This window comes from Rattus norvegicus, chromosome 19 (assembly GCF_021556685.1).
Source record: "Rattus norvegicus strain SHRSP/BbbUtx chromosome 19, alternate assembly SHRSP_T2T, whole genome shotgun sequence".
Taxonomy (NCBI): Eukaryota; Metazoa; Chordata; class Mammalia; order Rodentia; family Muridae; genus Rattus; species Rattus norvegicus.
Genome location: NC_141552.1, coordinates 18495633 through 18505810, shown reverse-complemented (window position 1 = coordinate 18505810; position 10178 = coordinate 18495633). Strand labels below are relative to the sequence as shown.

Sequence of the window (10178 nt, the reverse complement as noted above, 5' to 3'; positions counted from 1 at the left end):
GGCGGGAGTGAATTGGTGGGTGGAGGAGCAATCTCATAGGGAGAGGGTGTGGGGGACAGAAGAGAGACTCATGTAGAGGAACATGGAGTGGGAGATAAATTGGAAATGTAGATAAAGTGATGAAAGAAAACTAAAAAACATCAGACTATGAGTATCATTTAATTCAAGCCTCAAATAATAAAAACATAAATGCGAGAGTCTCCTGGTCCTGTTCATGTCATCCTGAATCTTAAAATCTTTTTTCCTCCAAATTCCGTGCCACATGAGGTGCACTGAACTGTCAGCTGCCTGCTTGGATGACAACTGCAGCAGCTTCCCTATGCACTTGCTTTGTAGGAGCACGAAATCTATTGAGCTCCCTTTTCCAAGTTGGAACTTTAATTGGTAAGAGTCTTGCCTTGAGGACACCTTCCACATCTCTACAGTACAGAGGCAGGAGGTTTATCGTTAATAACATTCATCTCCTTAACTATGTCACCCTCCTCTTCAGCACATGAATTTGCTGTGACATTAAACTTCTTAGTGATCTTTTCCACTCTAAGCTGCACATGGTTTTCATGTGTTTGCCCTGTGTGTTGTTCCTTCTCCTGCAGTCTTGAGGAACAGTGACCAAAAGTAACCAAACCACAGGCTCAAAGCCATGTTAATACTGTATTGTGTACTATTTTCACAGAGTTGCCTGAGGTGTAAATGGGACATGGAGAATTCGAACATAGTTTGAATCTTAGGCCTTTCACTGGGCAGTCCCTCATCTTCTCTAAAAATTAACCCCATTCTTCTACCATTGAGACCCACCTGCTGGTTAGCTCTTTACCCCTCTGCCGTGGTCTGTTCCATATCTCTTCCTGCCCATGTCTACTCTGAATCTCCTGCTTCAGCTTGCCTCTGCCTATGTCCCTCTCTATGCCCGGAAGTTCTGCCCACATACTTCCTGACGAAGCTCTTGGCCATCAGATCTTTATTACATCCAATCGGCAGTGAGACAACACCTGATACATCTCTTAGCTTGTGTTGAGCTGAGGAGAAGGACAAACATCCACAAAATAGCAAACCTGATGATGGGACATAGAAATGACAAGAGAAATCCTGCCAGCACTTAGCTCACTGCCAGTACAGAACTAACAATTGAAAGTTGACACACCTTAGTACAAAGGGAGGTCACCTCAGCATTTCCCCTTTTACTCCAAGAAATACCTTTAATTTAACATTAATAAGCTAGATAAAATAAGAAAACTTATGAGATGCATCAGGTAAGAATTACTGTCACAATATTCTGTCCATTCGTATTTTGCAAAATTGGAGAAGGTACTTCGTTATCTAAATTATATTAGTCTAAAATTTTGTACCTAAATCATTTTCTATCACTTTTTAAGCTTTGTATCCCTTATCTATCATAACTTGCATTTATTAACCATAATAAGTCTTCTGAGACCAAATGTACTTTCATTAATTCCAAACAATTTAAGCGTTTATGTCTTTCATCCTTAAAATTTGACACATTTTTTGCGTACAAATTTTCTTTATTCAGCTTCTACACGAAGATTATTTTTGCTCTGATTTAGAGCAGGATGCAAGGGTGGAGTGCAGACCTGAGGGGAGGGCAGATGAATGGAGTTGAGCTGCAGGATGTGAGGTTCACAGAGAATAAATAAGAAGTTAAAAAAAATAAGAAATGAGCACAGTGGGGATGAAGCTGTGAATACTTGGCATGGGGACGTTTGGCAGTGGACTGGGCATTTTAGGGGTGGGGTGGATTGGCGTGGGTTCTGGAGTAGTAAGGATGATGTCTGTTCTTGTCTTTTGGGGAAACTCCTCGGTCTTCTCCCATCCCTCCTCCACCTCTACCCCCACCTCCAACCGCCATAACTGCCTCCTACCACAGCAGCGGCTTCTGGGCATCGGCCTCTTTCTGCTCAAGCTCTTCTATGTGCTCGGGGTGGTACAAGCTTTTAAAAGTCCCAGGCAGTGGGCAGACCACGCTCACTCTCCTGGCATCCCCATCCTCTCTCAGGACTTATGGTGCCAGAGCGGTTATCACAGGAGTTTTGATACTGCTGTGGAGTGTCCATAGAGCCCTGCTTTCTGAGCCTCCCATGTCCACCCTGTTCCTGTCCAGGTTCCTGGCTGTCACATTTCTGCACGATGGTGAACAAGTTTGTTTTTCTGATTCTCATAACAAGAAAAGGTTAAGACTAAACTATCTAATCTTCAACCCCATCCAAGATCTGAGGAGGAGAAATGTTGCCTGAATAAAAGGAAATTCAGAGCAAACAGCTTCCAAATCTAAAGAAATGACAGAAATTGTTGGCTACCCTGGGAGTCAGTCAGCAAATATTCCTGTGTCACTGTGGCATCCACCTTCAACTCACTGGGCCAGGAGCTCTGACAACAATCCTTTGAAGCAGGTCACTTGAAGGACTATCCTATTTTTTTTTTCCAAAAACTGGGACACAGACTTCCCCATGATCAACTTCTGCACAGTCTGGACAGCTTTCTGGCAGCAGTAGAGGTAAGTGGGTAGTATTTCACCCAATGGTTCTTTAGAGCCCATCATCTTTTTCAGAATAGATTGGGGACACTACCAGGAGTTGAGGTCTCTCCCACTGTGAAAAGCCTTTAACTATTAGGACATCTGAAATGGCAGATTCTTCAGATCTCTAAAGGATTTGAGAACCACCTTTGTATATAATGTCTATCTCAGTGGACAAATGTGGCTTTTTTTCCCCAAGGGATTTACTTCCTACTTAACTTTAAAAACATACACAGGAAGTTAAATAAAGCTTATTTCTGTACCTAACTAAAGCAGTACCTAACATGACTGGAAAACTGATTATTTATAGTTGGAAAGTACTAGCTTGAATTCCTTAATTATCCACGGCAGTGTGCAGTAGTAATTTTATAAAATTAGAATTTTACACCACATTGTGAATAAGTTGCATATACTTATATCTTAAAAATGAATTGAATCATTTATGCAAGTACAATTTTAAATTCTATCATCATTCAAAAATCCATGCCATCCTAAAATATTTGAGACTTGGTATTGCTTTCTAGTATAAATAGAGATACAGTGATCTATGATTTTGTCATTTTAGTCCCTTCTCCTGATTTCCCACAACATTAGACAGAGAATTGAGGAGAGAAAGAGAAAGGAAGAAAGACATCCCTGATTCGAATCTGCTTTACTGTTTCCTCCCTGACCATGGCCAGTAAGAACTTGCAACCAACCCCCTAACTGACAATAATCATCTACAGCCCACGGCAGACAAATAACCACCCACCCACCCTTCCTCTTGAGAATGAGGGGGTCATGTTCCTTTAAGTTGCTTCCCAATGTGTGTGGGGTGACAACATGTTTTGGGGACCTTTCAACAATTGGGACATTTTCCAAATCCTGGGAGATCTTGCAGTTTCCTATGCGTCCAGACCCTGAATGTGGCAGGATTAACTGAAGTCCTGGCTACATTAACAATGAAAAATACAAACACACATTCCTACCATATGAGGAAGGTCACCGGATATCTACCCCTTGAAGTTTGCTCAAAACAATTAGTCAATTAGCTTTTTATTTATCTTCAGGTCACTTCTTAGTAACCAGGCAGAAAAGAGACAGATTGTTTGCCAAAATTATATCAATTGCTTCTAAGCCAGTCACCAATTGAGTTCCTGCCATCCTTTGAAGTTTCATCAGAGAGGCTCTATTTTGCACAGACTCACAATACTTATGTCTCCCATGTGGCAAACTAAAAGAACTGTTAAGATCTCCTTAAATAATACAACAGTTTTCCCAATCCAAAGTCTCCCACCCTCCTCCAAAAAATCAAGAGATTCCTCACAAACATCTCCACTCACTTCGGTACCAGTTTATATATCAGTCACATTTCTGTTACTGCAGAAAAATACTATGACCAAGAACAACTCAAGGAATACAGTTCTTCACATTGTGGTAACCAACCCCAACTACCAAATTATTTCATTGCTAAGTCATAAATATAAGGTGGCTACTGTTTGAATTGTAATGTAAATAGCATGTATAAAGTATGTCTCATATGTGGTTGTTCCCTGAAGGGCTTGCAACCCACAGGTTGAAAACTGCACTTGTGTGTGGTGGTGGGAGGGGGGGTTGTGAGTTTTTTGTTTTGTTTGTTTGTTTTCCTTTTTCTCAAAACCCAAATGCTGATAAGAACATAGGCCAATATCAGGCTCTTCAATTTTATTCCATTAGGCACTGTGTCTGCTCTCATGATATTAACATGCTGGTTTTTCTTTTTTACTATTCCCCAAAATGAAGGTGAAATCATTAAAGGTGATGCCTCCCGCAGTGCTTTACTGTCTTATTAGTTAGCAGTGTCTGACTGCCCTGCTCAGTTGTGCTTTCATGTGAGTTCTGAGATTTTTTTTTCATTCCCATGAAGTTCAGCATTGAACATCTGTGACTTATACCTGATTTTAGTGGAAATGCATTAAGATTTTTCTCCAGTTAGGATGCTGTTGGCCTTGTATATTGCCTTTGTATTGTGAAGTTATGTCTTCTCCATATCTCAGCTTCTGCAGGACTTTTTCTTGAATCGCTGTGTGATTTTGCTAAAGAAATTGTCTGCCTCTAGTGCAGTGATCATGTGTTTCCTGTTCTTGGTTTTATGTGGTAAATTGTTTATTCATTTGTATTTGTTGAAACATTCTTGTACCTCTGGAATCAAGCCAGCGTCATCATGGTACCTGATACTTTTGGTATTTTCCTGAATTTTATTTGTCAGTATTTTATTGAGAAATTTTTCACTTAAATGTTCCTTCCAATCTTATTTTCTTTTCTATGTTGCAAAGAGACACCATGAGCAAGGGAACTTATAGAAGAAAGTTTATTGCAGCTTACAGTTTCAAGATCATGAGTCTTTGATTATTATGCTGGGGTACATGGCAGCAGGTAGGACACCATGTTTCTAAAGAACTGGCTGAGATCTTACATCTTATCTGCAAGTTGGACACAGAAAGTGACTGTTAACTATAAATGGTATTGAATTTGGAAACCTCAATGCCCAATCCCATAACATTCCTCCAACAAATCGATATCTTATAATTCTTACCGAACATTTCCACAAACCAGGAATAATCATTCCTATATATGAGTTTATGGGGGCCATTATCATTCAGATCACCATATTCCACTCCCAATTCCTCATAGGTTCTTAAACATATCATAATAAAAAAATACATTAGCTCAGCTTCCAAGACTCCTGTAGTCTTTCGGTCTCTGTACAGTTTATCCACAGTGCTTTATGATACTCCAGGCAGTCCCTTAATTATTCCCCCTACAAAATCAAAAGGCAAATTATACACATCCAATGTGTAATGCCAAAAGTAAATGTTATCATTGCAATGGGAAATTGGGAATGTGGTGAGTAAATTCACGGCATAAACCAAAAAGAGCGCACGCCAAATTTGCTACTTCTGATGAATGACAAAGGGATTAGATGGGTCCACTCCCGTGGCTTTGCTGATTGCAACATAAATCCTAAAACTATGTTGTATCACAGAGATTTGTGGTGCTTGTGTTTTTATTGTCATTCGTTTCTAGGAATTTTAATTTTTCCTTATGGATTTCTCCCTTGGCCCTTTCAGTAGTGTGTTGTTTGTGTTGCTGACTTTCCATGAGTGTGTGCACTGACTGTACTTTCAATTGTGTGATATCAGTTTGATTCCTTTGTGCTCAGATAGAATGCACGACACTACTTCAACCTTCTTATCTTTCCTGAGGGTTGTTCTGTGTCCTAACCCGTAGTCAATTTTGGAGACAGAAGCACAGGCTGATAGAAAATATATGTATAGTTCTGTGTAGTTTGTTAGGTCCATTTGACTGATGATGTCACTGAATTCTGCTCATCCTCTTTTGTTTATTTGCATGTGATCTGTCAACTGGTCAGAATGGACTATTAAAACCAATTACAACCACTGTTATAGCTAATCTGTAGTTTCATATCTATCTGATAGTATGTACTTTTAAAATTAGGAAGCTTGTGTTTAATATGTATTTATTTAGAGTTGTGGTATCTTTTGATAATTGCAAAGTATGAAGTGAATGTCCTTACATGTTGTGGACAGGATTGGTTTGAAATCTATTCTGTCAGCTAGATAGAGAAACTGCATAGAATTGCTATAGGGACCTGTGTCTTAGGTCTGTTTCCCTAGTATATCCTCTACATCTCTCATGATGGTGATCCTGTTTCTGGCTAAATGTATGTCTGTTTACTGGGGAATTGAGTTTAGTGACATGTATTAAATTTTGTCATTTTGTTAATTTTTGTGGTTTTTATTGGCCTCTTTTGATTGACTGTCATAGTTTTGTTACATTATTTCCTGTGTCCTCTGGTATTTTATGCTTCCCTTCAAACTAAAGTATTCCTTTTAGGATCCTCTACAGAGCTGTCTTACTGGTTATACATATTTTGTTAAATTTATTTTTAGTGTGCATTCGTCAGCACAGTAGCTGTGCAGCTGCCTGCCCTCCATGGTATCAGATCTACTTTCCAAACAATAACGCTCAACTCTTACTGACTGTGTAGCATATTGGCTGCTCTTTGTTCCCCTTGGACAGCCCGCAGGACCAGGTGCTCCTCTCCCTTAACCATGGCTGCTGTCCTCTTCCTCTCTCCTCTCCATCACACACGTTCTTCCTTTATTCTCTGGCAGCTTCTTCTTCCTTCTTCCCTCCTCATGATCCTCTCTAGCAAAGCCCTCAAAGCTCCCCTCCCCCATCTCTTGGCTGTGCAGCTGTTGGCTGGTGGCTTCTTTATAAACACAGTTAACTGGGAGCAGGGTCAGGTTTTTTTTGGATTAACCAGTCTTGAGTTCTACAAATTAGCAGTAAAATACAAGCAGAATTAGGCCACTCCACCACAAGGATTTCTTTTGCTTTGTTTTGTTTTAATTTTTCTTTTACCTTTTACTTTATTTTATTTTTGGCTATTTTTTAATCATTAGTTTTTTTATTTATGTATATTTCAAATGTTGTCCCGCTTTCCTGACTCCCCTCATCAAATCTTACATCCCATTTCTGCTCAGCTTTGCCTATGTGACAGTGTTCCCCCACCTACACATATCCATCCCCATCTCACACCTCTAGGATCTCCTTTTGGTGGGGCAATAGGCCTCAGGGTAGTCAATGGCCTCCCACCCCATGATGCCACTTAAGTCAGTCCTCTTCTACACAGTTACCTAGAACCATAGAGCCATCCTTGTATATACTTTGGCTGGCAGTTTGGTCCCTAGGAGCTGCGGGACTGGTGACAGAGGATCTGGTTAGATATTAAAGACAAATGGTTTCTGCTTTCTCCTCTTTTTTCTGGTTATAGGTGAAATCATGTTTGTTTGCTTCCCTTTTTTGAAATTATTGAGTTGATTAATTTCTTGGTTTTTCTTGTGTATAGTTTAGCTCATTTTCTTGGGGTTTTCCTCATATTATCCTCTGTTGTGCTCTCTTAAAGAAAAATATTGTTTAAATTTGGTTTTGTTGTGAAATATCTTGGTTTCTCTATTTATGGTGATTGAGAATTATGCTGGGTATAGGAGTCTGGGTCTGCAATACATCTGCCCAAATTTTTCTGGCTTTTGGAGTCTCTGTTGAGAAGTCTGGTGTAATTCAGATAGGTCTGAATTTATTTATTACTGGTTATTTATACCCTACCCCTTTTAAAGTTCTTTCTTTGATCTGCGTATTTAGTGTTTTAATTATTATGTGAATGGCAGAGTTTTTTCTGGTACAATTCATTTAGCCTTCTGTAGGCCTCTTGTACAGTTATGGCATTTTCTTCCTTACCTTATGGAAGTTTTCTGCTATAATTTATTGAAGATGTTTACTGGACCTATGAACTGGAAATCTTAATTCTGTTCTATATCTATTATCCTTAGATTTGGACTTTTAATTGTGTCCTGAAATTCATGGATGTTTTGGATTCAATAAACCATACATGTTTATCTGAGATGGGTGTTTTGTGTTTTGTGGGGTGACCTCCTTGATGCCAACTCTTCCATTTAGTAGCAGGTTGGATAATGAGACATGGTTAGGAATGGTGACCTCTTGACATAAACTATATGAAAATAGGTAGGTTAATTTATGTGTGTCAAGTATCAGTAGTCTCCTGGGTGGTTTTGGTTCCCAGTTGGCCATGTGCAACAGTTTCAAAAGCCCAGGTTTGATATTCCTTGGTTTTCCTATGATGATGCACTCAGATATGACAGATATCAACAGAATCCTTGTCAAAGAACTTAATTTATATAATAGACCAAAAATTACTAATTATGTTACAAAATATTTGATCACACTGTGATCTCCAAGAATGTATTATTTACCGATAAACTATTGTGTGGTATAGCATCGCCATGGCACAGACATTTAACACGAGGGTTGGTTGTTTGATGCAAACATGGACTCTAATTTGGTAAGGCTAACCTACCACACACCTTTATTGCAAAGTTAAAACTGCACTTAGGTTCAGAGATGGTCAAGGAAGGACTTGAAAGGAAATGAAGATAACTAAACCAATGGAAAGTCTTTGAGTTGAAGGATTTTTAGAAAGTGTGCAGAGGGAACAGGAATGCTCTTCTGGGAGGTCAGTGAATTAGGAAGGACAGTTGGGAGTTGACTTCTGTATCTGACTCCTGCGACTTCATTGGTAAAAATTAACGTCTGGAATTTTGTGTTGTAAAACAACACATTGGCTCTGCAGCTTTTGGCAAGGGCCATGGACAGAGAGATCACACCAGCTGGGGACAATCTGAAAAGAAATCAGGTTTTCTTAAGTCACCTGAGAAGTCCTCAAGGAGAGAGGAATGAATGGGTAGCACCATAATAGAAGGCCTTAGGATCTCAGATAGTTCTACTCTAGATGCCTTGAAAATAGAAGCAGAAAATGAAAAACTAAATGACTTCACAGGAATTAGCTCAATTCTGAGTATGATTATTTCATATTGGCATTTTATACCTGATTCATTTTTTAAAAAATTAAAAAAAGAGCCTTCTGTTTTAATGCGAGGCTGTCTTAGAATCACAAAATGCTTACAACACCTACATCTAACAGTATCGGGCTAGAGATTCTACTTTTAAATGCATCACCATCGACAGCTTCCATTTAACCAGCAGGTGTCCATGCCAGGCAGACGCTGAGCAGGTTGTATGTTCTGTTAATCTCCACAACAACCCAATTCAGCAGAAACACGTCCATTTTACAGGTGAAGAAACCACAGCTCAAAGCAAATGAGTACCAGGGTCCCCTCAGTCTCACTGTCTGTCACTCAGACCCACATCCTTCTCTGTAAAGGGAAGCCATGGGCCTGATGTGGGCTGTGCAAGCTGACTCTGCTGAGATGATCAATGCTATTCTTGACCCTGGGAGAATTTAAGACAAGGTGACCCACAGACTCCTGGGATAGATTCTATCTCTGGGTTCTAGGGTGTGACACAGTATCCCTTGCCATGGGTCTCTACTCATCTGAGGAGTCTGTTCCCATCTGTCAGCTTCTATGGCAGTGGCTCAAAACACTCCTAGTGGTACAACCCTTTAATACAGCTCTTCATGCTGTGATGGCTTCCACCAGGAAATTATTCCATTGCTACTTCATAACTAATATTGCTACTCTTATATGTCATAGCATGCTAAGTATCTGATATGCAAGGTATCTGACATACACTCTCCTAGAAGGGGTCATGACACACAGGTTGAGCAACATTACTCAATAAACTTTTTTTTTCTTTTATAAAGAGAGGCCTTCGTCTCAGAAGGACCTGGACCAGATGCCCTGTAGTAGTGACAAGTTTTAGCAGGCCCAAGGCTGCTTGCCTTAATGACACAGACATTCCTGGCTAAAGGCACAATCTGAAATCACTGTCCCCAGGATATTTCTTACCTCAACCCCCCCCCATTACAATGTCTGTCTCCTTGGACATATCTGTCCAGGAAGCCAGTCCCTGTAGTCTCTGATACAGACAGAATGCTAAAGGCAAGAATGCTTTCACTCTGTTGGCCTACCGTCACTTCTACAGAAGTAAGTTCAAATCCCCGAGTGTAAATGTGTGTCTTTAACATAGTGTGTGAAACTTGAAATCTCATCTGTTTGTGTTAGCAAAAACCTACTCTCACTTCAGATTAACAGCTGACCAATAATTATTTTCAGGAGACCACAGA

The 10178-nt window shown here is 39.9% G+C and overlaps 1 protein-coding gene across 1 annotated transcript in view; it reads left to right on the top strand.

Annotated features, from left to right (window-relative positions):
* Nucleotides 1-1879: 1879 nt before the first annotated feature.
* Nucleotides 1880-10178, top strand: part of LOC147998964 (disks large homolog 5-like) — an 81511-nt gene continuing 73212 nt past the window's right edge. Inside the window, exon 1 of the transcript XR_015643832.1 lies at nt 1880-2509. The gene's annotated coding sequence lies outside the window, so the exon portion shown is untranslated. The remainder of the gene's footprint in view (nt 2510-10178) is intronic.